Source organism: Nyctereutes procyonoides, unplaced genomic scaffold (assembly GCF_905146905.1).
Source record: "Nyctereutes procyonoides isolate TBG_1078 unplaced genomic scaffold, NYPRO_anot_genome, whole genome shotgun sequence".
Classification (NCBI taxonomy): Eukaryota; Metazoa; Chordata; class Mammalia; order Carnivora; family Canidae; genus Nyctereutes; species Nyctereutes procyonoides.
In genome coordinates, this window is record NW_026575117.1 from 12,006,169 (window position 1) to 12,024,426 (window position 18,258).

Consider the following 18,258-nt stretch of genomic DNA (forward strand, 5'->3'; position numbering starts at 1 on the left):
AGTGTATGCCCATGTTATTTTTAACATAACCTTTCCAGTAATGAGATAATGCATATCTATTGTAAAATATTTTAAGAATACAGACCAGCCTAAAAGAGGAAATAAAAATCACCATAATTCCTTTATACACAGAATTTTACACTGTTACCATTTAGTATAAATAATTCTTCCAAGGTTTTTTATGATAGTAACCTATAAATCTGAGCTGTATTTTCCTTTCAGTTTTGAAGCAATCAATACTTCAATGTCAAAGTCTGTGACAGGCAGTGAGGGTCACTTTCCTTCTGATAAAGCTGGGAACGAGAGAGGAACTTAATGTGCTCTCACGAAAATTCTGCCCCAGTTGTAGATACTGAAGGTTACTGACCAATGGCTACTTGGCCAGGTTGATCATTGCAGAGTTTTCCAATCCCTTCTAGAATGAAACTATGGAAAAGTACAAAGGAATAATTTCAAGTTCCTTTTTGAACTAAGGACCAGAAGCAATTCTACTAAAGACTCAGATCCAAACTGAAATTGAAATTTATGTAGTATGGCCTAAAATTAAGAGCAAGATCTCTGGATTCAGAAACATTAGGTCCCTTGCGCTCAGGTTCCTTACCTGCAAAATGGGATCAATAATATTTACCTAGGGGATCCCTGGATGGCTCAGAAGTTTAGTGCCTGCCTTCGGCCCAGGGCATGGTCCTGGAGTCCCGGGATCAAGTCCCTCATCGGGCTCCTGCACGGAGCCTGCTTCTCTCTCTGCCTGTGTCTCTGCCTCTCTCTCTCTCTGTGTCTCTCAGGAATAAATAAATAAAATATTTTAAAAAATAATATTTACCTAAAAGGCTTAATAGTATAAGGATGAAATTAAATTGAGAAATGTTTCTAAAACAATTTTCACATGATATCCAAGAATATGCTAATAATATACTAGCAATATTATCACTAACCTCTACTTATCACCTATCTTGACTCCTAAGCCAAGTGGTAAATTGTGCTCAGTATAGCCGGTAAGCTCAGATCACACAGCTAGGACTTACCCCTCAAGGTCAGTAGGTGTGCCAGCATGCATTATTCCATACTACGCACTTGATTCCGATACTGCAGTTCAGTGTGCTATAAGTTTACCAACCCAGATAAATGTGTTGTATTAGATTGTACTTTTAGCCAGTGTGCGTTGACTTACTGATTGCACACCGTCTGTATGTCTCTATGCATGTGCATGTTTTTTCCTTAATCATTTGCTTAGATCATGGTGACTTGAACACTTTATCATTAAAACTCAGCTTAAATTCAATGTACCTCTACTTGCTCTCCCTTTACATCACAACATATGAGTAGGTTCATCTTGCTGCTCCCTGGTTTTGTTAGCAAGGGAAATATAAGAAACTTGAGTGGGAGTTTACACTCCTGAGTATATGCTACGGATTTGACATTGATTGACCCTTCAACTCAGACAATAAGTTGGTTCCATCGGTTGGGAAGGACTTGCCGCAGAAGAGCTAATGGATTCTTACTGAATCTGGGACTCAGTTAGTAATGGGAAACTCATCTGCCTACGACTATCTACCTTTCAGTACTGGCCTGAGGATCCTGTACCATTATGTTTCCAGAGGGTCCTTGTTAGGATGCTGATGCCAAGGAGACATATTACTTTAATCTTTATCTAAAAAGCTTCCTAGAGGGCAGCCTCGGTGGCCTGGTGGTTTAGTGCTGCTTCCAGCCCGGGGTGTGATTCTGGAGACCTGGGATGGAGTCCCACGTCGGGCTCCCTGCATGGAGCCTGCTTCTCCCTCTGCCTGTGTCTCTGCCTCTCTCTCTCTCTCTCTCTCTCTCTCTCTCTCTGTCTGTCATGAATAAATAAATAAAATCTTTAAAAAAATAAAAAATAAATAAAAATAAAAAGCTTCCTAGAGTATAGGCAACCTCGCTGAGGTCACCGAGCTATTTGGGGGCAGAGACTGGATTGAACCCATGGTTGCTTAGCTTTACTGAGTGTGCACACTTCCAGCATCAATAGGAACCAAACTGACGTGTCTCATTCTTTATTAGCTTATTGTCTTGCATTAAATATACCTTGAGGACAGCCTGGGTGGCTCAGCGGTTTAGTACCACCTTCAGCCCAGGGCCTGATCCTGGAGACCCAGAATCGAGTCCCACATCGGGCTCCCTGCATGGAGCCTGCTTCTCCCTCTGCCTGTGTCTCTGCCTCTCTCTCTCTCTCTCTCTGTGTGTGTGTCTCTCGTGAATAAATAAATAAAATCTTTAAAAATAAACAAACAAACAAACCTTGAGATCCACCATCTCATATTTTCTGGCTCTTTTCCTTCTTTCAGTCTCTGAACAATTGTTAGCAAATTCAGAGGCCTCATGTCCCTATAACACATTGCATTTGCAAAGCTCCTTATGCTCTATCTTTGCCTGCATGATCCTATCGGACACTTGCAACAACTCAATGTGGGTATTGTTACCGATGTTTTATGGTTTTCTTTTTACCAGGAGAACATCTAAGCAGTATTCAGATACGTAAACAGTAGTGGTGGAGCTCATTCCTACAGACTGTTCTTCTGAGCTCAGGACAAGGATTTCTCCATTCAAACCTTGTCTTAAAAGGCAGGAAGAATGTGCAAGAGGGACTGGTCTCTTGGCCCAGAGCTTTCAGAATGATATGTAGTGGTAATTTTGCTCACATTTTCTGCATACGTGGCCATGAAGCGGGGAAGAGGGCCCACCATCACTATCATAGTGTTCCTGGTATGGGGCCCAAACCTGACAATAAAGAGATCTTTTATAAGAAGCAGCCAGATGGATCAAGTTATCGAGAATAGATCTCTAGGCCACTGTGACAAATTCTGTAGGCTACTGACCTTCTAATCCTAGTAGCATCTCTGTCTTGAAGCAGGGCCACATGCAGACAGACATTGCATATATGCCTTTGAAACATTCTTCTTCATTTTGTAAGGTGGGGCGAGTAGACAGCAAATTCAACATGGTTCATGGTTTGTTACTTCCCTGTCTTCATTTCACAGACAAAAATGTGCTACAGCCATCATAATAAGACACTAGTTTGGTAAATTGTTGTGTGCCTTCAGCACCCCTTATCTGGAGCATATGCTAGTGGATGCTTGTGCTTGAAATGATGACTCACAGTTAATCATTATAAGAAATAGGTTTCCCACTTCATAAACTCTAGGAAAGACTGTTTTCTTTTCTAAACATTTAAATTACTCAGCCATTTTATGCATTAAAACCCAATTATAACTTAGTATGTTGGAGAATTTCAAAAGCCATTCCCTGCAGCATCTGGGCCTAAGACTACATTTTATCATTCAGTTGTTCAAACTCTCTCTAATACAAGCTTTTACAAAAAAAAAAAAAAAAAAAGGAGAGGAAAAAGAAGTTTAAAACACAGAAAGGCATGTGACAAGACCTTGGCATGGCTCCCTGAAATGGCAGTCCTTGAGGAATGTGGTGCAAAGAATATCATTTCCCAGATGCTTTGGACTTTGCTCCACTGTTAAGTGGCTGTGGTTCTATCAGAAAAGGGATAAAGAAGAGAAACATCTTGCAGTTGGGAGCCTGTAAAGCTCCAGCCAGGTTCATTTTGTAAAGGATGTATAAAACTAACAGTTTCATTGTAAGGGAGGGCAGTGGATAAGTAGCAAAAGTTGTGCATAGTACTTTAATGCTTTTTACCTTTTAAAAATTTTTTTAAGCCTACAGCACCTGGAGTGTAACTAGTCAGTCTTTCCCCCCTGCTTAGCCTCCCAGATCAGACGAGACCCAGCACATTCAGGGTGGTGTGGCCACGCACAAACAGCTGGAATGCTTCACAGATTTGTGCATTATCCTTATGCAGGGGCCATGCTAATCTTCTCTGTATCATTTCAATTTTAGTATATGTGCTGCTGAAGCCAACATAACTGCAATGCTTTTTAAACTATAGGTTATTAAATCACAGTCCAATAGCCAGTAGTTTTGCATTTTCCTGCAAAATCTCTTTTAAGTCTAATGCCTTGAACCCTATAAAGAAAGCTTGTGCTCCCACCAGAAACCTGGTGGCTCTGACACTCCAGATGAGAAGATAAGCAAGTGGTTTGAATTAGAAAACCTAAAAGTTCAGGAAGAGCTGAAATTCAACTAATTTGTCAGCCTGTATATGAAAATGGAAATAAGATTGAGTGATTTAAATTTCTTAAAAATGATTTTTTTAAGATTTTATTTATTTATTCATGAGAGACACAGAGAGAAAGGCAGAGACGCAGGCAGAGAGAGGAGAAGCAGGCTCCACACAGGGAGCCCAATATGGGACTTGATCCCAGGTCTCCAGGATCATGCCCTGAGCCAAAGGCAGACACTCAACCACTGAACCCCCCAGGCATCCCAGGATTTGTTTTCTTTTGTGTTTTTCCTCCTGGCACTAGAGCAAAGCCATATCCAAGTAACTAAAGTAAGATATAGAATTCCAAAGGGAAATATAAAGGATGATTCTCGAACATTCCCAATGTGATCATGGTATCATCTTCAAAAATCGCCAGAGAGAAATGCAATTTGTTTCTTTCTAAATATAAAAGAAACAACACAAAGAAGCCATTGCTACTATTTGGGAATATTTTATATAACTCTCAATGCAACAGTACAGTGGCCCTCTTTCTCTAGCCACCAACATAAATCAATTGACGTCATCATTGTAAATACATTAAATAGTAGAATAATTGGTGAGTAGAGTTGAAAGGGGTCTTTGCATTTGATCCTGTTTCCTCCTTTTACAGATCAGAGACATGGTTCTCAGGCAAAGTCAGTGAGTTATGCACAGTCTTTCGGATAATGGGAATGGTGGGATGGAAATCCAGGTACTCTGATGTTTTTGGTGTTTTTTAAAGATTTTATTAATTTATTCCTGAGAGGCACAGAAAGAGAAGCAGAGACGTAGGCAGAGGGAGAAGCAGGCTCCATGCAGTGAGCCCAACACGGGACTCCATCCCAGGTCTCCAGGATCACACCTTGGGCCGAAGGCAGGCGCCAAACCTCTCAGCCACCCAGGCGTCCCAGGTACTCTGATGTTTAGCTAAGTTTCCCATCACAGACTTTCTCTCTGAAACACATCTGAGTTTAAGGATTGAGTAGTGAGAGGAAATCAAAATGCTAGAAGACTAAAATACAAGACCCTCTTTCCCTGCTCTCTGTGGGTAGATTATCTTCAGTCACAGCAACAGTTAAAGAGAGCAAGTAGAACTACTAGATGGCAGCATTAAATTTTGAAGTTGGTCTCAAGTCAGGATAGTATCTTCTACGTGGAGCCTAAGTTAAGATAAATATCTGGGTTGTGTGCCCTCTTTGTAAATCTGGAAGATTGTATTAAGGTTCCAGATGATACTGAGATTTGCTAAGTAAAGTCTCACTTGTCAATGGCTTCTCTTGTTGGATATTTAAAGTTCAAGAGCTTTGTTTGCTTTAGTTAAGTGCTCTGAAGTGTTTCAACAGCCATTGGCCCATTTATATAAATAAATGAAGGAACACACTGATAATCCATGATACCCGGAAGCAGCCCCGGCCTAAGGAGTAGCATAAATCCTTGATGTCTTAAAGATAAGCCTTCCACACACCTGCCTAATTCATTTTGTTAAACAACAAGTGTGTGCCAACGGGCTTGATTGGCTGAAGAGGGAAGGGCTGGGAAAAAATATGTACTACTTTCAGTACATCTCTCTTTAAATTTACTAACGTGTGAGCATTCTGCTAAAAAGTGCAGTTACAACCTTAACCATTACTTGTTTTCAAGTGATATATTTTCTGTTGTTATTTATCATCCCTTTTTTACACTGGAGGAGGTGATTTTAATTGGGTTTGTTAAAAGTTGGTTTCCTCCAAGTGTTAGTTATTTTATAAAATTGGTCATCCATTTAGATTTTTAGAGAGTATCGTTATTTCATAAGGAAACTCCATTCTGGGAGAGTGGCATAGGTTGAAATCCATGATCAAATAATGTCACCCTCAAACAACTTCAAAAAAATACATCTTTGTCTTCATAGAGGAAGTGAAATGATCCCAGTCTGACATCCTGAGACTTACTATGCCAGAGTTCCCCAAGATGGGTGTGTTTGGCCACAGTTGTAACTCCTATCTTGCTTACCCTCAAAGGTAGGGAAAGCAAAGTTCAGAAATGATAAGGAGAGACCCCGTAGACAAGGAAAGGAATACTTCTACGAGAAAAGGAAGACAAGTTTCATGAATGGAGTTGGCACTGGCCATAGAACTTTAAATTATCCAAATCTTATCTCTGCCCCCTCATATATGACACCTTGTCCTATTGTCACCAGTTATAAATACCAGGTAATTTATTAACCCTCACAAGTCTGGGTGGCTAATTGCAAAACCATGGATTGTCTGTAACAAGCTCTAGCCAAATGCTGGATGTACTCGGCAGAGACTCTCAGAGCAACTGAAACACCTGCTGTGGACTGACACGTCTTGGTTCACCCAAGAACTTGAGATTCTGAATTCTTGAATGATTGCCTAGAGTCCAAGGGCTTACTGGCGTGGGAACTTGAACTGAAAGAAGAAAAAAAAAAAGACGGTATGTTGTACATAGGATCATCATGCCCTAATTAGAATTGAAGGCGGTTTGTTCTGACATAAGACAGAGAAGTAATAAGACGACATTAGCTTTGGTTTTTCTGCAATTTACATCAGCTGCAGTAAGCTCTTTCCTGTTCCTCTTGCATTCATCACTCCATATTCTGAATATCTTTCCCCTCAAGTGTTTTAATATCTTTCAAGAGGAATAAAGGAATAAGCACTAAAAGTTCAGGAAGAAATTGGATTAAAATCGGATGGATTCTCAGCTTATCTTGACTCTGGAATGCCGTGAGAGCTAGAGAGAAATGGTGATGTGTGACTGCCAGGCAAATGGCAAAGAGGGCTTGGCAAAGGATTTTAAGAGCTGTAGTCTGGATTGTGAGAATTTCCTTAAGGCTTTCCTTCTCATTTAAAGTTCTACCAGGCTGTGCTTTTATATTTATTAAATTTGGGGATAGCTGCATCTCTTCCCCCAAAGAAACTCCTATTTCTCTCTCCTAGGTAGGAATGAAGAACTCTTTTCTTCTCTCTGCCACATACTCCCATCATATCCTATAGGTGTTTCTATTGCTTGGTGAAAATGGGAGTTTTTATTTCTAACATTTTGTTGTTTGTATCTGCTCCCCATCCTGTAAATGTTTTCATTGTTCTGCAGAGCTACACACTGTCTTTTCTGTTCGGGTCAGCGTTTGAGGTGGTAGGGCGTGCAAGTTCCTCTTGGGTTGATTTCCAGAAGGTGTTGCATCTCCGTCTTTCACATCATTCATGGTAACTAAGCGCATCTGCAATTGGCAGAAATGTCTAATCGGAGTAGTGAGCTGAAAAATCGTGAGTCTAACAGAAATAAAAACCCTTCATAAAACTAGTTTTAATCAATTCAACGACAGCAACAAATTATTAACTACCCACTGGGTGGGAAGAGCCATGATTAGTACTACAAGAAAGAAAATGATAGAAAAGAAGGCCCAGCCTTTGTCCTGAAGGGACTTAATCTTATAAAAGTCACACTTATAAGGCAGAGGACCATAACCACAAGGCAGAAGATGGTTTGGACCATAAGGAATTTGCTAGCAATAGTAACATAAAAGAGGGATGGCAAGGGGAGCACCTGGCTGGCTCTGTCTGTAGAGCATGCAACTCTTGATCTCGGGGTTGTGAGTCTGAGCCCCCTGCTGGGTGTAGAGATGACTCAAAAATAAGATCTTTAGGAGGAAAAAAATGAGGAACCATTCTTTTGATGAATGGAAGAAAGCCCCTGAAAGAAGAAGATATGTGGGAGACTTTAAAGAATGGGTGACATTTTAGGTAGTTTCTGATTTGTTGGTTGTCCTCTTTGTTATAAGGTAGTAAGTGCTCATTAAAGAAAAAAAATCAGAACATAGAAAGAAATCGAAAGAAAATCATTGGAAAGCATGACTGCTGCCAACATGGGGCGGCTAGAGCATGGGCTGCGAGGCACCTGCCCGTGGAGCTGACCACTGGACAGTGAGTGTCTGTGTGTCCTGGCCTTTGTCAGACTTGAGGGTGCCCTCCCAGAAGTGTTCACGCCACGCCTTGTGATGGAGGCTCATGCCTCTGGAATCTTCTGTTCCTTGTTACAATATTTATTAATGCCCGGTAGACAGTCTCATCTCTCTGCAAGGGAAGGTGAATGAACAAAGATGAAATGCCAACCCGCTGGCACTTCTTGTCAGTATTTCAAAGTAATATTATATCAATCCATTAATTGGTAATTAAAAGACAAAAGCATCACTTCATTCCCCCCCACACCCTCCCAGGAATGACACCAACTCTCCTTCTTCCCAAAATGCTGTTTCAGGAGACTTTAGTGGGATGAGTAAATGACGTTTTTTTTTTTTTTTTTAACACTTTTGTTGTTTAAAAATGCTTTTGTTTCATTTGAGGTGTGAGGAAATGTGCTAACCTTGTCTGCGTTGGTGCAGCAGTGCAGAAATGATAACTGTATATACATTTTTTTTACATAAAAATAGAGAGGAGCAGGAAGGAGAGAGACAACTTATTTAAATCCTGAATACAGTCAGACCTCATATGCATTGTTAAAAAAAAAAAAAGCCCTAAAGAATTGCATATGGATTAGAGGGATGAATATTCTATTATTTCAGTCTGTTCTGCTGAGCTTCTTATTGTGACTTTGTGCTTCAGAAATCTGCTAGGAATTTGGCTTTGCCGTAGTAGGCAGTAATTTTAAATGTGTATCAAGCACTTGATAGTGTATGATTTGCGTGCTGTTGCATTCCTATTCCCTAAATTTTCCACCAATTTATTACTTTTTTCATACTGTTTTAATATTTCAGGATGATGAATATATACAGCATCATTAAAGGTAAATAAAAAATGCATGAAATTAAAAAATGGAATATTAGATGTTTCTTTGCTGTAATCCCCTGGCCCAATTGGAATGAAATGTCTCTGTTCTATCAAGTAATCCCTAAACATGATTAGGAACCTGGGAGTGTCCACACAGCCCACATAATATTTGTATCATCTAAGCCTATTTATGTAAGGTTTGAGTAAAAGTTGTTATTAGAAGACCTATAAACCCATTTTACAATTCTGAAAGATATGCTTGCCTCTTAATCTTTTCTACCTTTATTATTTTTGCTGGAGTTGATGACAATGTGTTCTTAATTCGTTTTTCAGAATGCTATTACTGTACGTCTTCTTCATACTTGGATGATACATTGGCTATTCTATTGAAATACATTTTAAAGACCAAGGATTGAGTTCAGCAGTTCATTTGCATCTTGTCGCTGTTTTTTTCAATATTTATAAGAAGGAGAAGAGTTAGTTTCATAGGGCCTGTTACAACTTTCAATCATTTGATGTGAGTCCAGGGCAAGTTTTTTGCAAAGTATTTCTTCTTTTAAGAAAGTTTCTCATATTATATTGATGCACTAAGCTCCTGGGTTTTTTATTTCTTTTTTCTTTAAAAGAAAAAAAAAACAGTTTGCACTATGTGATGCTTTGCTACAAAATTGTTTAATTTTGATTTTTGAACCAAAAAAACAGTGTTTTGCAAAGAGAATATTTGAACATAAAAAGACCAAAAAATGTTTTCCCTAAGCCTTGATCTACGACCTACCTTGTGTTAATGAATTATTTGGAAAAATAGCCTTTCTTTATTAGCAAATCTTGACTGTTTGCCCTCTTTAAAAGCCCTCTTTGTAGGGAGAAGTTTTTCACAACATCTTAAAAGTCATACGTATAATTCTTTTTTTCCTCTTCCTTCCAATTAGGTTTTTAGTGAATACCAGGCTTTTCTTAACTCAGTTTAGTTCTTTTAATCATGTAGATACTGATCTAACAATTGCATGTAAACAGTTTTGAATTTCAGAGAAGCTCACCAATTGCAATCTTATTCCAGATACTTTAAGTACCAGGACATTTTTGTCTCTTTAATGTAGTATTCCTTGTTTATTTTTGGCTTATGCACAAAAGATGGTTTTCACTGAGTACTGCTTTACCAAAAATCATGAGATGCGAAGATCGACAGCTCTGATGATTTTGACAGTTATGAAATTGTTTCAGTGACTACAGTTTCTAATAAATACTCACCGGTGTGGTTTATTTTAAAACCATGTTTCATACAGCACCCCAAAGATATTATGTGGTAAGGCCTTTTAAATCTTTGCTCTTGTTTGGACAAGTTAGCTCTGATACCTGAGATGAATCCTAGTAGTGAAAGAGGCATTCCCTTAGCTTCCATATAGGTTAAGTTTGGGTTGGCTCTTCCTGCAAACACCAGGCTGGAGCAGAGGGGTCCGGGGTTGGTCTTTTACACTTTGCAAGTATGCCATTTGGTACATGTGTTGTCAGCAATTGTAAAAATTGTCCTCTGGAAGCCAGTTTCTGTGTGTTTGTTACTTATTTTGCAACGGAAGTAATGACAGCAAAATGACATATGGCCGACATTCCCCTAGATGAACTTTACCCCTGGGGGGGTGGGGAGGCAGGGAGGGAAGTTTTAAATAGTCCACACACTTATGCTAGAAAAATTATCAGCGAGCATGTGATTTCATAATGGTCGTGTGACAGTGCTGCACCATTGTGTTCAGTTCATCAGAAATCTGAGCCTCCTGCCACCAGCTGTGCCCAACCGGACCCACATGTCCTGGGTTCAGTTGGCAGATAAAGCTCCACTGTGTTGCAACTGCAGTGGGTGAGGGCGGAGGCACTCAGGTGTAGCCCAACCCTTGGGGGGGTGGCGCTGAGCCCCAGGGGTCCTGCTCCCAAGGCAGGTGGGCTCATGTGTGTGCATTTGGGAGCATATCCACAGACCCCCAAGAGAAGAGAGAAAATATGGACAATTCGTTCGAAAAATTTCAGGATTGGTATGTGCTTTGTGCCATTCCTCAGAGCCCTTTCAAAGAATGCTGAACCGAGCAGAACAGAGAGCAGAATGGCCTATGGCTTAGAACTCAGCCTTTGCGTTTCCCGTCTGCACATCCCTGGTCCAGTTACTTAACATCTCCATACCTCAGGCACCTCATTTGTAAAATTAGGATAACAATATTATCTACTTGCAAGGATTAAATAAAATAATCCTTTTAAAGTGCTTACTTAGCTCCAGTGCCTGGCACGTAGTCAGCACTCAACAATATTACCATTTGTGAAGCTCTCATTTGCAGGAGGGATGTGCCACACTTTCCTTTTATATATGGAGAAACTGAGGCTGTAAATCATGGGCTCACCTAAGACCACTTGGCCAAGAATAGAATTCGTGTTTCCTGGCTTTCATGCTATTATGCTAACCACTAATCTATGCTTCTTCCCCGCATCAAGCCCCTAACATTCCTATTCTTGATTAAAGCAAGGCGTGGGGGAGGTGGGAGGGGGAAGGGAGGTAGGGAGGATTTAAGAAAATAATGGTGAGAAATAACCTCATAGAGATGAATTTAATCTATTGTATCTCCTCCTTGAAGCTGATTGTCTCTGGAAAACAAAAACAAAAACAAGACATAAAACAAAACAAAAAGAAAAACAGCATGTTTTCAATCAGCATCTCCCCACAGCTAAAATTATCAGATTTTTAAAATAGAAGTTTTGTGTTGTTGGTAAAATTGGAAAGTTTTAGAAAATAATTATTTTTGGTAACTCTGTGCAGTCTTGTATGCTTCTGGAACTATCCACAGGCGTCTAAATGGGCTCTGAGCCTTGGGCAGGATAAGGCAGAGAAATGTTTACAGTTCAGAGTTGTGTACAGCGCTGGAGTATTTTGCCCCAAGCAATACAGAAACTCCTGGGATAGGCAAAAAGCACATTTTCAAAGTGAAATAGACTAAAGAAAGTAGCAGAAATATTACATGGTAAGGTTGAAAACTGTTTGTGAGGCTGGATTAGAAAGCATAGACAATGAGGAATCTTCAGGCTTCTTCTATTAATAATGAGTTGTGTCTACATTCACAAATTAGTTTGTAAATTAATATTTGGAGTTGGCTAAACAACTGGTTATTAATTTTCTGAGAAGAAAAAAGTTGCATTTGCCAATTACTTGAGTGATTTTGACATGCAGTTCCCCAAACAAGCAAACAAAATTGTTTGTGTGTATAGGCATGGGATAATTCAGCTCTCTCCAGGTTGTGGGTTTTATTCTACAGATGGAATTCCCATTCACCCCCAAAACAAATACCAAATAAGCAGAGGTCTGCACCTCATGTCCACAGTGTAGTCAGGCTGCTAATTTGGTTTGATGGCTATATAGGACCCAGTGGTCCAGGGGTGTTTCTTCTCACCGAATGATAACAGTATTGTAGTGTGCAGAACAGGAGCTTTTTTTGTTGTTGTCTTTTGGTTTTAGGGTTTTGTGGGGTTTTTTTTTCTTCCCCATCACCAAGGAGCAAAGCCTTTTGGGCACATTAGTGCTACTCTCAGCAAGTAATGCAAAATGGGAAATAATTGGGTTGAGGTGCTCCTGGGATATTAGTGGTGCTGTGGGCAGGAAAGCAGGCATTGGAAAATAAATGACAAATTAGTCTGCTTAATCTCTTTATTGTGAATCAGATGCCACGGCAGAGGTTCATAATGCATTAATAAATACCAGTTAATGCAACTGAGATACTATTCCTCAAATCTGCAAAAGTGGTAAGAATTCTTTCCTAAGGGAGTGACCATGTTTACTGAATGATTTTCTCCTTCCATAAGCTGGACTTTGTGGTATAAGCCCAAGTAAATAATAATAATCATTATATGTGTATAGGGCTGAAGCATTTATGGACAGTTTCATACATATTGACATGAGTGAGCTTCACTATGGTATCCTGGGAGGGACAGGTTTTTGTATTTCCCATTCTACGGACAAGCCACTTGAGGAGTCACATGACTTACCAAATGGTGCTCAATGTTGGTCAAAAAAAGATTTGGATCTTGATTTTCTGGCTTCAAAATGTCTGATCTTGCTACCCCATCACCCAACGTACTTAGAGTCAAAATCTAAATATTAGTATAGCTCCATATAGTATAGATTCTGATAGCCTCTGAGTTGCATTATAGTCCTTCGTCCATTTTAATCAAATTCCATGATATTGCACGTACGACTAAATTCCAGAATCTTACTAAGTTCCCAACATTACAAAGACTGCCTTTACATGCCCCCTTAGTACTGATGACATACAGGAGTCCCATGACATTTTGCATGTGGAAACTGAGACACATCGACAGCATAGCTGAGCTGGTTTGCATCCAGAAGTATCGTTAACCGGACTTGTCAAAGTTATTTCTCTAGGTGCTCTGACTCTTAGCTGATCATGGCATTAGTTTAACCTACAGCAGCATCGAGTTGTGGGCTTTCTGCTTTAGCATCTCCAGATGGAGTCCGCCATCAAGGCTCACGGGATCTGTAGGTGCCTGGGCATCTTTACAATAATCCTATCCCACTTTTGGCCGCTCCTCCAGCTTATACCACACAATGCTTAACACTGAACTGTTCCAAGTTCCTTTGTCCTAGTTGACATGATGCTATGTAATTATTCTAACACTTTTGATGAGAAGGTGGCTTTTGTGTATTGAGGCCTTTTTATCCTCATTTATGCCAGCCTGGTCCTCATTGCCGTATGGCGTAGAAAACGGGTCCTAAATTTATTGGTTGGTCAGTTGACCAGAGGGCTTTAGCTAATCACAATCCCTCTTATTTGTTCACACAAGGGCACCTACCCTGTTGTCAATTACGATATGGTCATCATAGTTTTGGGAACGAGATGGTATTTGGCCAAGGTCACGGAGAGGAAGGAGGGGATTAAAAAAATGTACAAGGGACACAAACTATAGAAATTAGACTTATATTTGAGCCAGAGTTATCAAAATGTATTTCTATGAAAGAGAGACGGATTGCTCACATGAGGAAGACCAATCATAGTTCATAGTGAGGACTGCCCAAAGCAAACACCTCTCCTGTCTTACAGCATCCAGGAATGCTGCGTCCATGTGGTCAGAATGGTTGTTTTCTTTGTCACCCTGCTCATTGTGTTACCTACTGTACAAAGAGCTCTGAAGAAATCGAGCGTCAGTGGTCCCCCGAAATAAGTGAAGTAGAAAAATTATCCATTCGGTGCTCACGCAGACATAGACTTTTTTTTTTGTAATTTGGTTTTTGCAAAGACTTGAATGTATCCAGTTGGTGTTTTTGGATAATAGCAAAATGTTTTCTATTCTTTCTAATGAGCTTTAAAGAAATGCATCTAAAACAGACCAGGGAAAACATCATGGATTTGGTCTCCTTATATAATATCTCTCTTCAACGTGTATCTGAGTCTTCAACTTGATTCTTTCTTTTGGTATCTTCTCTGAGAGTGGGACTTGGAGGCTTCCAGAGTAATTATGCCTCCTACCTTTCTAAGGACAGTCTGCTACTGTTTTCTCTAAATAACCTGTGATCATGTAATGGATAAACAGTATTACCTCTGTTTTAATGACCCCCTGATTTTACAGTGGTCGGCAGTGTGCCAGAGTCAGCTCCTTGGACTCTGTTTTTGTTCTACATTCCTCAGTACTACGACAAAAACTATTTACGTTTTGCTTGAATAGCTTAAACACCATTTTAGAAGACTTTAGATTGCTTTTGAACATATTTGAATGCATCTTTAGCCATCACTGGGCTTAAAATGGAAACCCTTTTTTCAGCTTATCTGTATTAAACACCTGTAAAAATCAATGGTACTGTATTTTTTTTCTTATAATGCTCTGTTCCTTTAACTAATGCCAGAAATAATGCACAATTTATTCTAGCGTGTTCTTTTCCCTTTGCCTGATGTTCTCCGGTAGTAAGTGGCATAGTGTATAAGAACTCACTTCTGCTGACTTAATAGTAAAATTGCCAGGTTGATGTTGAAATTCAACCAATTGGAGCCTAATCCTCAAGAAGAAATTTGCTGTCTCTCCTACTGATTATCATCCGTCTTCTTCATAATGAATATGCAGGAAGTTTATTTTATTTTTTGCAAGTGCACATACTTACATAAGTGACCAATAGGAGAAGTTAGAGTTAACCAGTGATGTTTTTTGAGCATTGTTATTTTCCCCTAAAATCAGAAGTCATTACATTTATATTGAAAATATTGAGGGGTTTGTATGAGCTTTATGCCAAACTAAGATTAGTGTGCTGTAGCCCATTACAAATGTAGAAGATTGACCATTTTTTATGAGTTAGAATAAAAAATATGATAATAATGTCTTCTCATCATCATAAAGAGAGATGATAATGACTAAATGAAATATTTATATTATCTCATTTTGTTTGATAGGTTCCATCTTCTCCCATACCAAACACTTTCTCAAGAGCAACCATAGCCTCCTGGTTAAAAAAGAAATCTTTGTAGAATTCAAGTTCTTCGTATGTGTTGCTAAAGAAATCCAGTAACCCAGTGTTTTACTGCCTTTAATTTCTGAAATTTGTTTGTGTCTTAAAACAGAGCCCGGTGGTTTGGCGTGTTTTGATCAGGGCTGTGCGTAAAGATGGGTTATGTTTAGCTTCTATATGCATAGACTATTTGTTCCTGAGTATTGCTTTTTTTGGAAAATGGGCTAATTTGTAAACAAAAATGTTTGTGTATGTTTGTGTATATGTGTGTGTATTACACGTATATTCTTTGTGCTGTCTATTGCTGACGCACATGTTGAGTACACCACTTGTCTCTTCATCAACCATATTGTGAGGCTCACCCTGGCCTGTCTCCTCCCTCATGCACTACCTTGCTATCTTTTATATTATTATATACAAGCTATATCCTTCCCAGCTGGACCCTTTCCAGACTTCTGCATCTTCTTCAGGACTTCCTATATAGAAACACTGATATATATGTCACTGCAAAGTCATAGAGGGATTGCTTTATGACACTGATGCTCTGAACATGCATGTTCAGCGGGTGGCTCGGCCCCTCCACGGCTCTGTTTGTGTGACCACCACTGTCATAAAGGATTCTGAGTTCCCAGGAACGGTTTTCAGGCAGGTGGTTGTGTCACAGTGCTTTCATGTGAACTGAACTGTCCCCATCTTTTCCTCTGCCTCTCTCTCTCCTTCATTCCCTACACTCATCTTACTGAAGTTGGAGAAGAGAAACAAGATTTGAGGCCTGCCCAATTTGTCCTGACACAGAGGGATGCTTAGCTCAGTGGAGGCCAGCTGAGTGCCTGCCTGACATTTCAACAAAGTGTCTGCAGGACTGCTGGCTCCCTGGCCCTTCCCTCCGCCACCACCTGGCTCCTGGAGAGCCCCTGTCTACCTTGGAGCTCCTGTCTACCTTCCTGGAGAAGGGTGACAGTCCCTCGGGCTTTGACGCTCAGTGTCTTGTTAGATCTGCTGATGAAGACACTGTTTATGACTCAGCCTTGGTTTTCTGCAAGAGGTGTTTGGATGTGCTTAGGGGGCCCGCAGAAAACATTCCTAGGGATGCTTTTATTGCTTTTATGGAGGAAAAAAAAATGCCCTATTTTCTGAGCACATTGATTTGCCTTTTTTTTTTTTTTTGTCTTAAATGTCCAGAAAACATTTTGGATTCAGCACAAAAATGTTGCGATGGCCCAGTTTTCCTTAAATCCCTGATCTGCCAGATTGCAAACGACAGAAGTGTAACTCATCACACTGCTTCCTAGATGGGCTGGGTTTTGTCCCCAGGTCATTTTATTCCCTTTTTTTTTTTTTTTTAATGATGATGACCAGGGACTTTTTTGGTTTTCTCTTACTCTGACAAAGATAAGACCTTAATTTAGGTCCAATATTACATATTACAATCTAAAAACAACACCAAACAGCCTTGTGTCGTGGGAAAGAGTAGAATTTTAGAGCCTGAGTGAGATCGGGGCCTTGGCGTAATTAATTATCCTTTCTAAGCCTTCTTGACTTACCATTAACATTTAGCAAGAGGCAGGGTTGGGAAGATGGGAACCACCTTGCAGGGCTGTTGTGAGGATTTAATGAGGTAATCTAGAAATTTAGCACAACATCTGTTATGTACGCACGTAGACATGGAGCCGTGCAAACCAGCAGAGCACCTGCTATCTACTAGCCATGCAAGTTTCTTCTCTCCTGCCTCCCTTTCCTCTCTTTTTAACTTGTCTCCCTCTTTACTTCCCATTTGGGGGGGGGGAATTCTTATGATGTCATGCATACTGTTGTTATGGGCTGATGTAAGGTTAGGTTGGTTTGGGGTCAGGAATAAATAATATTATAAGTAGATAGTTGCACTCGATTATTACCACCCCTGATGGTTAGTCTCCAAGTTGCTAATTTTAGGTTCACTGATGATGTCTCATCAAGACTCATCCAAGTTTCTAGTTCAGACAAGACTTATTTTCAGTCATGCCATTTTACCTGGCTGTTGTCTCGCATCCTCTGAAGTGATGGAAGCCCAGAGGATGTGACATCTCATGTTATCAGTGATCCATGCTTTAGCTTTAGGGAAAGAATTATACCCAAACATAGGGAAGTATAAGTTTTCTGGTCAGCAAAACTCCAAAAACTTTTGAAACATATATAAATAATTCTCTAAATTGTCCCAGAGGAACTTGTCCCTGAAAGGGGTCTCATTTCAATCTTCGAGGGCTAGTGTAGGACAATTCCCATTGGAGGGATGTTGGTGAGTAATGTCTAAGATTTCATTCGATGCTAGGGCCCTGTGACTTTTTCATTCTAAAGTAGGAATGTGCCAAACACTCCTGCTGAGCTATGAAATTAGTAGATCTCATTTGTTGTCTATCCTCCTCATGTGCTGAGTTCATTATTTTATTGGGGTTGGTATTACCCTGGCACCTCCAAATTACTCAGCAATGGTTAGCTATGATTACCACTTAATGCTCCAGGTTTCTTAGGTAACCATTCTCATCTTGATTCTCTCTCCCTTGTCTATGCTCTTTGAAAACTATAGCCACAATTCCTTGTGTATTTTTACATTTTTCTTTTTTTTTAAGATTTTATTTATTTATTCATGATAGAGAGAGAGGAGAGGCAGAGACACAGGCAGAGGGAGAAGCAGGCTCCATGCAAGGAGCCTGATGCGGGACTCGATCCCGGGACTCCAGGATCACGCCTGGGCTGAAGGCAGGTGCTAACCCGCTGAGCCACCCAGGGATCCCCATATTTTTACATTTTTCTTATATTTCAGGAAGACATTTTAGATTCAGAGGGGTGAAGAGTTTTACAGAGACTCCCTGTCTTCTCCCACCGAGCATAGTTGAGCCCAGCCT

The 18,258-nt window shown here is 40.0% G+C and overlaps 1 protein-coding gene and 1 non-coding gene across 9 annotated transcripts in view; one reads left to right on the top strand and one right to left on the bottom strand.

Annotated features, from left to right (window-relative positions):
- Nucleotides 1-18,258, top strand: part of ESRRG (estrogen related receptor gamma) — a 617,883-nt gene that overhangs the window by 296,929 nt on the left and 302,696 nt on the right. The gene's annotated exons all lie outside the window — the stretch shown is intronic.
- LOC129515457 (U6 spliceosomal RNA) lies at nt 3,800-3,904 on the bottom strand. The gene has a single exon (XR_008665591.1). It is a non-coding gene; the product is annotated as a U6 spliceosomal RNA (small nuclear RNA).